The sequence below is a fragment of the Hesperophylax consimilis genome, unplaced genomic scaffold (genome assembly GCF_061612785.1).
Source record: "Hesperophylax consimilis isolate HC1 unplaced genomic scaffold, BYU_Hcon_1.0 scaffold_190, whole genome shotgun sequence".
Lineage (NCBI taxonomy): Eukaryota > Metazoa > Arthropoda > Insecta > Trichoptera > Limnephilidae > Hesperophylax > Hesperophylax consimilis.
This window is the reverse complement of record NW_028301403.1, coordinates 17501-25000: the sequence shown is the minus strand read 5'-3', so window position 1 is coordinate 25000 and position 7500 is coordinate 17501. Positions and strand designations below refer to the sequence as shown.

Below are 7500 nucleotides of genomic sequence, written 5' to 3'. Positions count from 1 at the left end.
GCATTCGACCGCGGCGCGACGGGTCGCGGTGTTATACTAAGGGAGAAGTGCACGCGCTCCGGGAGCCTGACGGCGCACCCGCGCACCCACCGCCCCGACCCGAAAGCCGAAGGCGAAGGTTTGCGCGAGGCGCGAGCCCCGACGGAAGACACGATGAATCTCCCCGTTCGCTCGTTTGAGTTCCACAGGTTTACCCCTGAACGGTTTCACGTACTCTTTAACTCTCTCTTCAAAGTTCTTTTCAACTTTCCCTCACGGTACTTGTTCGCTATCGGTCTCGTGGTAGTATTTAGCCTTAGATGGAGTTTACCACCCACTTAGGGCTGCACTCTCAAGCAACCCGACTCTAGGGAGAGAGACCGTCGCGGCCGGCTACCGTCACCACGGGCCTGGCACCCTCTGCGGGTAAGCGGGCCCCGTTCAAGATGAACTTGGACAGGCAGCCGTGACTAATGACCGCGCGTGTATGTATAACTCTCCTCCCGAACGCTACATTTCCCGGCGGCCCGCCGGGGCCGCAGGATTCAGCGCTGGGCTCTTCCCGTTTCGCTCGCCGCTACTCGGGGAATCCTCGTTAGTTTCTTTTCCTCCGCTTACTGATATGCTTAAGTTCGGCGGGTGATCTCTCCTGATTTGAGGTCGACAACAAAAATTTTATAAATTCGAGAAGTACGCAAAGCAACAGTGTGCGCGTATTCTCGCCCGTGCAGACTCTGTCAAGCGGGCGCGAAACCGACGAGCGTCCGCGGAGGTGCGCGCGGCCGAGAGCGCGAAGATCGCCCCGGACAGCCGACCGCTCGCGCGGTAGACTGCCCAGTTTTCAGCGTCGTCGCTAGCTCAAGGCTCGCACGCGTTCCTCCGCGTTTGGTATAACGCAAGCGGAAATCGCGCGCATCGAGAGAGCACTTCGTCAAATTTAACCGGACGCCGAGGTCCCGGCGCGCGTCTCCGAGGAGACGACGCGCGCGGGCCCCGGCGACGCCGGCAACGCTCGCTCTGCGCGCCCACACGTCCGAGGACGGGGGCGAGAGAACAGTCTGGTCGCATTGTGTGCGCGACCCTCAAACAGGAGTGGTCCGTCGACAAACTACGTCTTGCTCGGACCGCAATGTGCGTTCGAAATGTCGATGCTCATGTGTCCTGCAGTTCACACTCTGACGCGCATTTAGCTGCGTTCTTCATCGACCCACGAGCCGAGTGATCCGCCGTTCAGGGTAATAATGATAAAACAAACATAAATAGATACGTTTTAGTTTTCGGTTTTTACAATTTGGTTTGCGTTTTCGAAATGTTTATAATTCCATTCGACAAAAAGATTAATTTTGTACCGCCGCCTTCACGGCGACGGGTAAAATTTCACCGGACGAGCGGATAGAGGACGGAGCCCTCCTCCGCTCGACGCCGGCGGTTCTCGGTTCGCATCGGCGCCCTAGGGCGATCTCCGACGCAGTAATTTAGCATTCGTTCGATTATGGTTTATATGTATAATATATGTTTTGTTTCATAATAATATTTCATATCATGGAAAGCACAAACATTAAACACAGGAAATGATCCTTCCGCAGGTTCACCTACGGAAACCTTGTTACGACTTTTACTTCCTCTAAATGATCAAATTCGGTCAAACTTTCCGACGCGTCGGATGCCCGTGAGAGCTTCCGCGCACCAGTCCGAAGACCTCACCAAATCATCCATCGGTAGTAGCGACGGGCGGTGTGTACAAAGGGCAGGGACGCAATCAACGCGAGCTGGTGACTCGCTTTTACTAGGAATTCCTCGTTCATGGGGGAGAATTGCAAACCCCAATCCCTATCACGAAGGGGTTTCATCGGGTTACCCGGGCCGTTAGGCCAAGGAGGACACGCTGATCCCTTCAGTGTAGCGCGCGTGCGGCCCAGGACATCTAAGGGCATCACAGACCTGCTATTGCTCAATCTCGTGCGGCTATATATACCGCCGGTCCCTCTAAGAAGATTTTCATTGTACGCCGGTAGTGAAGACCGCGAAACGCACGACCCCGACGCGCGAACGCCGAAGCCGCGCGCACACGGACCCTCGTGATACCGGTTGCACGTCTATTTAATAGGCTAGAGTTACGTTCGTTACCGGAATTAACCTGACAAATCGCTCCACCAACTAAGAGCGGCCATGCACCACCACCCACCGAATCGAGAAAGAGCTGTTAATCCGTCAATCCTTCCAGTGTCCGGGCCTGGTGAGTTTTCCCGTGTTGAGTCGAATTAAGCCGCAGGCTCCACTCCTGGTGGTGCCCTTCCGTCAATTCCTTTAAGTTTCAGCTTTGCAACCATACTCCCCCCGGAGCCCGAAAGCTTTGGTTTCCCGGGAGCTGCCCACCGGGTTAAAATTATGAAACTTCGGCGGATCGCTGGCTGGCATCATTTATGGTTAGAACTACAGCGGTATCTAATCGCCTTCGAACCTCTAACTTTCGTTCTTGATTAATGAAAACACCTTTGGCAAATGCTTTCGCTTTAGTCCGTCTTGCGACGATCCAAGAATTTCACCTCTAACGTCTCAATACGAATGCCCCCAGTCGTCCCTATTAATCATTACCTCTGGTATCAGAAAGCCAACAAAACAGAACCGAGGTCCTATTCTATTATTCCATGCGTACAATATTCAGGCAAGTGTTAGCCCGCTTTGAGCACTCTAATTTGTTCAAAGTAAACAGCCGCGACGGCCCGCCTCGGTGCGCGGCCGACCGTGAGGCCGACCGACACACGCCGGCGGTGGACGCACCGGCGAGAAGCCCCGCAGACGTGCCTGTCGTACCGCATTCGGTAGACCGACACCGCAGGACACAATTTCAACTACGAGCTTTTTAACCGCAACAACTTTAGTATATGCTATTGGAGCTGGAATTACCGCGGCTGCTGGCACCAGACTTGCCCTCCAATGGATCCTCATTAAAGGATTTAAAGTGTAATCATTCCGATCACGAGGCCTCGGACGAGTCCCGTATCGTTATTTTTCGTCACTACCTCCCCGTGCCGGGAGTGGGTAATTTGCGCGCCTGCTGCCTTCCGTGGATGTGGTAGCCGTTTCTCAGGCTCCCTCTCCGGAATCGAACCCTGATTCCCCGTTACCCGTGACAACCATGGTAGTCGCATAAACTACCATCGACAGTTGATAAGGCAGACATTTGAAAGATGCGTCGCCGGTGCTAGACCGTGCGATCAGCTCAAAGTTATCTAGAGTCATCTCGAATGGCGACGGACGGGGCGCGAACCCCGCCGCCGATTGGTTTTTGATCTAATAAAAGCATTCCTCCCGTTACCGGTCAGAACCTCGTTTGCATGTATTAGCTCTAGAATTGCCACAGTTATCCAAGTAACCGTGTACGATCTAAGGAACCAAAACTGATATATTGAGCCATTCGCGGTTTCACCTTAATTCGGCTTTTACTGAGACTTGCATGGCTTAGTCTTTGAGACAAGCATATGATTACTGGCAGGATCAACCAGGGAGCTGCACCACCGTCGGAGGGTTTTTAATCCTCCGAACGACAGAGGCCCGCCCTCGCGTAGAGGGCGCGGACAACACGGCGTTAAAGAACACGCGACGGAGTCACCCGCACGAGTCACGCTCATTATGCGTACCGCTATATTCTCCCGCTCGGCGACCGTCGCTAGACGAAAGCTCCGCGGGAAAATTTTTGCTTCAAACGAAGAAAGCGCGCGTAGGACGGCTCCCGCCCGAGAGAGAGAGACCGCACCCGCGACGACGCTATCGTCCGATTTATAATTCCCATTCGTAAAACGTGTACACCGAAAGCGCACGCCTTTGGCGAGGCAACAGTGAGACGGGGATAAAATCCTCCGCCTTTGCTTTTGAAAATTCTGCTCGCGCGGAACTCCAGAGTCAAAACATGAGCGCGAACGCCGCGCAGAAGCGGGCGTCACGTAGTTTCTCGCAAATAACACCGCCGACACGACCGATAGGCCGCCGCAGTTTGCGAACGCCGTGCATCGAGAGCCCGCCACACTCGGCGGGCACAAAGCTGTGCCGGGTCGCGTTCTCGCTCGGGACGGCGCCGAGCGCGGTGCGCCCGCTCCGACCCCTCGAAGGCGCGCAGGCGGCCGGGCCGTCGGGCCTCGGGCGGCTCGCGAAACCGGGCACAAGGCGCTCGGTCTCGGTAAATAAATTTACTTTCGTATTCGCATTTTGGAAATTTTAAATTATTTCATTTAATCGGTGATACCGACCGACCGTTCCCGGTGAGTTTAAAAAAACTTAATACAGAGGTACGTAGTTATTTCAAATTTACACAATAAGAACATATTTCAAATAAAAATAAAAACTTAACATATATATAATAATAATAATAATAAATAACTAACATAACTAACTAAATATATAACTAACAGATCGAGCGATTAGTCATAATAGAACCGATATAGTTTTACATGACAAATTTTTTAAAAATAACTTATATCATCGATGTCGCTATTCCGAATTCCTGTAATATTCAAAAATCTGTTAGTGAAAAAATAAGAAAATACACAGATTTAGGAAATGAGAAAAAAAGAATTTGGCATTCTCAGGCTATAAAAATATTACCATTCGTTATTTCGGCTACCGGCATTATACCTAGCTCTCTTATTAAAAATTTAGGCGTATTAGATCTATCAAAAAATTTATATATAAAGATGCAAAAGTCGGTCATTTTGAATACATGTAGGATAACAAAAGATTTTTTTAAATGTTTATGTTGAGGGATCTGTAGGATTTATTTATAGGCCCCGTTAGGAGTTCTACCGAGCCGAACCCTCCGATATGAAAATATCTGGAGTCGGTGAATTATTTTCCCATTTGATCTCTGTTGAGTTGACGCGTTGTTCTTGTATTGTTTTGTATTTATTTTACTTTTTTAAATTTAAATTCCATTGACAAAGATCAATTTTTTGCTAATAATTATTGGCAAAAAAATTTTATTGGCATACAATTTTATTGGCATAAAATTATATTGGCAGAAAATTTTATTGGCATCAAATTTTATTGGCAGAAAATTTTATTGGCATAAAATTTTATTGGCATAAAATTATATTGGCATAAATTTTATTGGCAAAAATTTTTGTCAACTTTTTGTCAATTTATCTATTTGCAAAAATTGTAATCGCACCTAACCTGACCTGACCTAACCTAACCTAACCTAACCTAACCTAACCTAACCTAACCTTACCTAACCTAACCTAACCTAACCTAACCTAACCTAACCTAACCTAACCAAACCTAACCTAACCTAACCTAACCAAACCTAACTTAACCTAACCTAACCTAACCTAACCTAACCTAACCTAACCTAACCTAACCTAACCTAACCTAACCTAACCTAACCTAACCTAACCTAACCTAACCTAACCTAACCTGATACATAAAGAAAATTCACCCGGCACCCACAAGACTAGGCAACATTTTAGAATTGTTATATTATATCATTTATTCTGTTGAGTTAAAAAAAAAAAACTTAATAGACGACATTGAAATTAAATCAAATAAATTCATATTTACACGTACATTTTTTAAAAATATATTCAATTAAAAATTAACATTTTTACCTCTACAAGAGTCCAAAAACACTCGTCTGTGAAGTGTAAAAAAATAATAATAAAATTTTACTTTTAAAACATATGTAAATAGGAGAAAAAAAAAATCATAACAAAACATATAAAGTGAAGAGATTTTTGTATATTTATACACAAGTACATACATACATACATACATACATACATACATACATACATACATACATACATACATACATACATACATACATACATGCATAGTAAGAAAACGATTTTAAAAGGGATTCGAATAAAACAAATTCACCGACTATTACAGACCGCGATGCGTGACCGCGATGCGCCCGCTCCGACTCCTCGACTGCGCTCAGACGGACGCCCGGGCGGTCGGGCCTCTCGCGGAACCGGCCGCAGTAGCGCGAGCCGCGTCGCCTCATCTCCGGCCGTCTGCCCGACTGCTCACGCTCGGTCTCGAAAAAATAAATTTACCCTCGTCGCTCACGTCTTCTCACTATCGAAATGTTAAATTATACATACATACATACATACATACATACATACATACATACATACATACATACATACGTACATACGTACATACATACATACATACATACATACATGATAAGAAAACTAAAAAATAAACATTTTCACACTGAGGGCCATTAAGTGCGGCCCGTTTACTCCCGCCGTTTACCCGCGGCTACCACCCGAAATGAGATCCTCTCAGCTCCGCTCCGGTCCCAATGCTCCCGTAACATTTAAAATTTTTTATTCTACGCTACAAGAATGACGTTCCGAATTCGATTCCGAAATAAAAATCTATAAAAATAAATAAATTACAATTTCACATTGAGGGCCATTAAGTGCGGCCCGTTTACTCCCGCCGTTTACCCGCGGCTATCATCCGAAATGAGATCTTGGCAGCTCCGGTCCCAATGCTCCCGAAACCTTTAAATTTAATATTCTACACTAAGAATGGCGTTCCGAATTAGATTCTGAAATAAAATACGTCAAAAAAAAAGTTTTTTTTTTTTTTTCTTTTAAATCACACCGTGCCCGGGGCAAATGGCGTCATCGGGTGCGTCGCAGTTACTCCCGCCGTCCACCCGCGGCCGCTACTCGATATCAGATCCCACTCATCGCCGGCCCCGCTGCACCGAACCGCGGCTAAATTTATTATTCTACACTAAGAATGACGTTATGAGTTCGATTCTGAAATTTAAATAAAATAAATATTTTATTTTTAAATAAGAAAATTTTGAAAACACGTCGAGGGCCGTTAAGTGCGTCCCAGTTACTCCCGCGCTTTACCCGCGCCCGCCGCTCTGAATTGCATTCCCTCACCTCCTGACGAAAATGATTTTTTTAATTTATTAATTATCGAAGACAATATTAGCGATTTCTAAACGAAAATCTGAAACAGAAAAATCAGAAAAGGATACGGTCACATCTAGGACTGATTTTTTTTTTTATTATTTTGGTGATTTTTCTCTTTCAGATTTTCTTTTAGAATTCGCTAATATTATCTTCGATAATTAAATATTACAATATTAGGTTTTACTCAGTAAAGTTATTCCAAAAAATAAATAATTACTATTATTATATATAATTTTTATTCACACATAAATATGACACTTAGGTACACAGCATAAGAAGAATAATAACAAAAAACCTAATTTTCCCCGAAACCGCTACGCCATCTATCGTCTACAATGTTTTGAACTCATCAAAAGACGAAAAAAAGAAGAAAGGTTTGTGAATTTATTTCTTTTTTCGATATCATACTACAAGTCGTAAGTTGGGTTTCTATATTATATTGATCGGCGACCGGATAAATTATCAAAATGATAATTCATCACATATTTAAAAAGTTATGTAAAGTCATGGAAAGTGATGAAACAAAAACTTTTTTTTACTGGGTTAAGTAGGTTAGGTTAGGTCAGGTTAGGTTAGG

At 45.5% G+C, this 7500-nt stretch overlaps 3 non-coding genes across 3 annotated transcripts in view; all 3 read right to left on the bottom strand.

Annotated features, from left to right (window-relative positions):
* Window positions 1-642, bottom strand: part of LOC149408552 (large subunit ribosomal RNA) — a 4065-nt gene extending 3423 nt beyond the window's left edge. Inside the window, exon 1 of the ribosomal RNA XR_016305514.1 lies at window positions 1-642. This exon is cut by the window's left edge and continues 3423 nt beyond it. This is a non-coding gene — a ribosomal RNA (large subunit ribosomal RNA).
* Window positions 643-1055: 413 nt separating this feature from the next.
* Window positions 1056-1217, bottom strand: LOC149408551 (5.8S ribosomal RNA). Its single transcript, XR_016305516.1, has one exon. It is a non-coding gene; the product is annotated as a 5.8S ribosomal RNA (ribosomal RNA).
* Window positions 1218-1548: 331 nt separating this feature from the next.
* On the bottom strand, window positions 1549-3488 carry LOC149408550 (small subunit ribosomal RNA). Its single transcript, XR_016305518.1, has one exon. It is a non-coding gene; the product is annotated as a small subunit ribosomal RNA (ribosomal RNA).
* Window positions 3489-7500: the final 4012 nt, after the last annotated feature.